Genomic DNA, 4909 nt, shown 5'->3' on the forward strand with positions numbered 1-4909 from the left:
CACTCACTTATGGTCCAAACTTCAAAAAATCTGAATAAATAATTGATGTATCTAGAAGCCTCATAATTTAGTAAAATAGCATTTCTTATACGCAAAATTATTTCTAGGCAAATCAATATGAATCTCCAAAACTTTTAATTGCAATGTTAAATAAAGTAACTTGGGTAAGGTCTACCTGCCTAAATCTCTATGAAAGCATCCAAATTGATAACGGATTTTCGTGTGACATATTTGACTCCTAACTTTTAATACTTGACTATGAATTCTAATAATTCATATTTTATCCTTTTTAACATAGAAGTACTAGTGAATAGTAAAATTAGCTAAACCAAGATGAAAAAAATAACATAATAAAAAATTGGTTATTTTCTTCAGAATCACAAGTCTTAAATTTACACTATGATCATATTTACATGTCATAATGGTGTATATAAACTTCGTATCATCTACCTTGCCAGAAATCTCAAAAGACAAAAAAAAAGTACTTGGAGCATGTTGAACTATATTAAGTGAAGTTTTGTTACATCATATTAATCTATTAGGAGAGTCAAAAGTATTTCAAGTCTATTTTTGTCTTGTGTTATGGGAAATGGTGGAAAACACATTCTGAATTTGAGGCTTACAAAGCAAAACCAGGTACTCTGGGCAAATGGATGTGTTACCCTGAACGCTGAGATAGCTTCATCTTCTGCCTCAGGGGGAAACTATTTTTAAGTTAAATAAATGTGTGTGCCTCGAGTTTGTTCCTTTAGGGCTCACTGAGTATCTAGTGTGTCTTGGCTTTTGTCAAGGTTTTAAAAATATGACCGTAAATAAAACTCCTTAGAGCTTACCTTCTAACTGGCAGAGAGGAAACACACAAATGTCCCTGCTGATGGTGTGCCAGGTGACCCCGCGTGAGCACCCACTGCAACATGGCCTTCTCTCGCACATTGCTTGGGAGGTGACCCCTTCTCAATTCCTAGCTCTCACCAATGCAGGGTGAGTAGATGTTTTGTGTGGTCACTGCTCATCCACGCTGAGCAGGTGGCCCTCTCCTCCCTCCTGCACCATGACAACAGGCAAAGGGCAACTGGAATGAGCCTACAGCCTTGAGTCTCTGGAAATGCAAAGCACCAGTGACCAGCAGCACCCATTTTTACTGCAATGTGAGAGAGACATACAGTCATTGTGCTTGAGCCACTGTGCATGGGGTGGTCTGTCTTACTGCAGTTCAGTTCAGGTTATCTATTACACGGGGGGACGAGGGGACAGCGTAAAGGCAAAGGGATGCCTAGACAGAAGGCTGGGGAGGGATTTCAGTTGTCAGATGAGCTTGTCTCAGAATACAGCTTTCATGAGTACGATAGCAAATGCTTTGACCCAGGGTGCTGCCCTTCACTGACTCACTAGGTACCCAGCTCCCACTTCACCCATCACCCCACCCAACCAAGCCTCAGCTGTTCCTCCCCACTCTCCTGAGTCAGCACTTTTCTGTCCTCTCTCTAGCAGCCCTTTCTTACTGGCTCACAGTCATGCTTTCACTTAACTCACAGCAAGTTTCCCTCCTGGCCCTTGCCTTTCCTCCAGGTACTCCCCATCACTCCACGTGTTTATAACAAAATGGCTGGGATGAGCTGGCTGCATGGGTTTCCTCTGCTTCCATCCTTCTACACGTGGAAGCTAAACAAGTGCATGCCCCCATCTACTCAAACTACTTATAGGAGATTCTACAACTGCAGAGTGCTATGATCACGGCCATTTCTGGAACCTCAGCCTATAAGACATTAAAAAAAATTAACTATTTATTGCTGGTATATAAACATAAAAACATAAAACAAACATAAAAATTCTTGCAGGTTGAACTTGTATCCAGGAACTTATTAATTCTAAGAGCATGTTACTGGCGATAATAACAGCATTTCTTCCTTTCTTACTTAATCCTTTAACTTTTTTTTTCCAAGCCCTAATGTACTGGCTAGAAACTCTACTACAATTAAGGTAGGAAAGTAGTGTTTTTATTTCAGTCCTGTTCTCAGAGGGTAATCTGAAAAAATGATGCTAGGAATATCTAGATACTTTTAGCTATTTCACATGGAAGTGGCATATTGATTTTTTTCTTTCCTTTTTTTTTTGTTTTTTGAACAAGATTGAATGAACCCATAATGACACATACAGGAAATACATTCATCTGAACACATGGAAAAAGTTTTGTCTATGAAAGGAGAATCCATGGAGATCAGGACAGGAGCTTCATTAGCAGAGGTTCCGGCAAAGAGGCAATTTCTCCCTCTCTCAGGTCTGACTCAACTTCGGGAGGGAATTTTGCTCCCCGGCTCCTGAGTATCTGCTTCACCTGTTTGTTCCTTGGGGTGTAGATGAAAGGGTTGAGTGTCAGGGTCACCAGGGTGACCTTGCTCTGGTCCTCCCCCTGCCCATGCTTGCCTGGCTGGATATACAGGAAGAGGCAGCTGCCATAGAAGAGAGACACTGAGATGATGTGGAGGGTGTGTGGGATGGTGTGGGGGGTGGTTGTAATGGCCAGAGGGCCCGGGAGGCTGAAGGTGGCCACCACACAACCCAGAAGCTCTGCCAGAATCGAATCTGCACATGTGAGTTCCAGGAGTGGAAAGTTGTCACAGAAGAAATGGCTGATGACATTGGGGCTACAGAATGGCTGCTGAAATGTGATGTGACTTGGACCGTGTGTGAGAAGGAAACCTGTCCTCCGTAAGCAGAATGCTAGCTTGATACACACCCTTTTGCTCAGGATGGTGGCATAACGCAAGCAATTACAGGTGTTGACGTACCTGTCGAAGGACATAGCTGCAAACAGGAAGAACTCTGTGGTGCCAAGGGAGAAACGGAGGACTATTTGTAGGAAGCAGCCAGCGAGGGAGATGGTCCTGGGAGGATGTTGGTCAGTGTCTTAGGAAAGATGACTGAGGTGAACCAGATCTCCAGAAGAGCAAAATTCCAGAGGAAGGAGTACATGAGGGCGTGGAGGTGCCTACATAGGACCTCTTGTGACATAGATACAACCCTCTTCCTTGAAACATCTCTTAAGATAGCTTTTCAGATGTCACACTCACTAGCTTTTATTTTATTTTCCCCTATTTTAAAAATTTCTTCTCTCTCATTTTTTCTTGTTCTTCCTCATCACCATGTTTTTTTTTTAAATGTTGTATTGCCCTGCTGTTTAATTTTTGAAAGCCTTCTCTGCTATCTGTCCTCACCCTGTGTATTCCATGCAGTCTCCGGATGGAGAGCCATCTGCGTGCTGCTCATACCCCAGCCTGTTTCCTCCTCTCTCTCTCCCATGGAATCTAGATCGGTAGAGCCATTTTTACAATGTCCAAAAACAATAGTGCGTGTCCTGGATCTGCTCTCCTGAATATCTTCCATCTCTATGACATTCATCCATCCACCTTCTTGAAGGCGTTAGTGGCCATGTTGGATGTCAGTGACTCCTCAGTTCTATTGTCTGTGGCCTCTTTCTCTACTTTGTCAGTAGGTCCTGGCAGTTACATCATTACATAGAATTCAAGCACTTCACATGCTCCAGAACCACCATCCCCCTCCAAATTACAATCGTGCCTCAAGAGCATCAATCAGGGCTCCTTACTTCTATCATTGCCCCTTGATGTCTCTTCTCAAAAAAGAAGCCAGAGTACTGAGCTGAGTTATCACTCTTCACTCAAATGTCCTTAACATCTTTCGTCTCCTTCGGAATCAAATGGCCAACTCTCATGGCTCTGAATCCCTCATGGTCTAGGCCTTTCCATCTCTTCTGTCTCCCTTCCTGTCTACTGTACCCACAGTCACCTGGGCACACAGGGAGGTAAAGAGGACCTCAAATGAGCATCAGGCACAAGCACTCCTCGGAGGTTCACTTCCCATGGGAAACACAAACAAGGCAGCTCCTCATTTCCTGCAGGTCACCCTCCCATGACAGTTCATGACCCTTTTACTTAGTCCTGATGAGTGTACAGTATAAAATCTCTGTGCACACACACAAGCATACTCACATACATATTTTATCATTTTTACTTGTTTGTAAAGTGTGTGAAAACAGAGTTTTTGTCTGTCTTTTCACTGCTGTATACACAATGCCTACAACAAAATGCAGAACATAAAAAGCACACAATAGATATTCAAGGAAGGATTGACCTAAATCATCAGAGAATTCTATTATTTTACATATTGTCTTGTTAACATTATATTTATATAACCAGAAATAATATTATCAGCTGTGTTTACATATACATATATATCTGTAAATATGCTTTTGAAGGTATAGGTGATTCAGTCTTTTTATTCTATAAATATGCTTCATTTGTAATCTTGAAATAAAAACATACAATTAAATTGCTCCGAAGCTAACTTGTTGGTGCAAATGTGTAACTTAAGAAAACACACACCTTAGGCAAAGCTTCCTGGGTTATATCACACTAGGGATACGTGGGCCTAAACACCTGCTTCAGTAAGCTTTCATTTTGCTTTAAATCCCTTTTGAAGTCCACATCCACATAAAGATGAGGAATCCAACCCAAATGAATTCCACTCTCACATCAAAAAGTGTTTGGTCTGAAATTCCATTGTGTCTGAGACTGTTTAGATTAGTTCTAGACATCCTACAGTTCTCTGGTTTATCAGAAAGGAAACATGGCAAGAGGTGAGAGTATTTTCAGTCCGTCAGACTCTGGGAGTGAAATGGAAAGGCAGTAGGAATCCTGGCGGTTTTATTGCTCTGTGGGCCCTGCAGCCACTTTATGAGGCTGAGGCAGGGAGTCTCTGCATGCAGGTGGCTACTGGCTCCTCTTCAGTAGCAACCCAAGCTTGTCGTCTGGAAAGGAGGCCAGGTGGTCCCCGAGGAATTATAGAAGGAAACCATGCAAAAGTCGAAATGAGAAAAACCTGGGGAATAAAT

The 4909-nt window shown here is 42.3% G+C and overlaps 1 pseudogene; it reads right to left on the reverse strand.

Moving 5' to 3' along the window:
* Nucleotides 1-2218: 2218 nt before the first annotated feature.
* LOC101957187 (olfactory receptor 6E1-like) lies at nt 2219-2973 on the reverse strand (annotated as a pseudogene).
* Nucleotides 2974-4909: the final 1936 nt, after the last annotated feature.

This window comes from Ictidomys tridecemlineatus, chromosome 6 (assembly GCF_052094955.1).
Source record: "Ictidomys tridecemlineatus isolate mIctTri1 chromosome 6, mIctTri1.hap1, whole genome shotgun sequence".
Lineage (NCBI taxonomy): Eukaryota > Metazoa > Chordata > Mammalia > Rodentia > Sciuridae > Ictidomys > Ictidomys tridecemlineatus.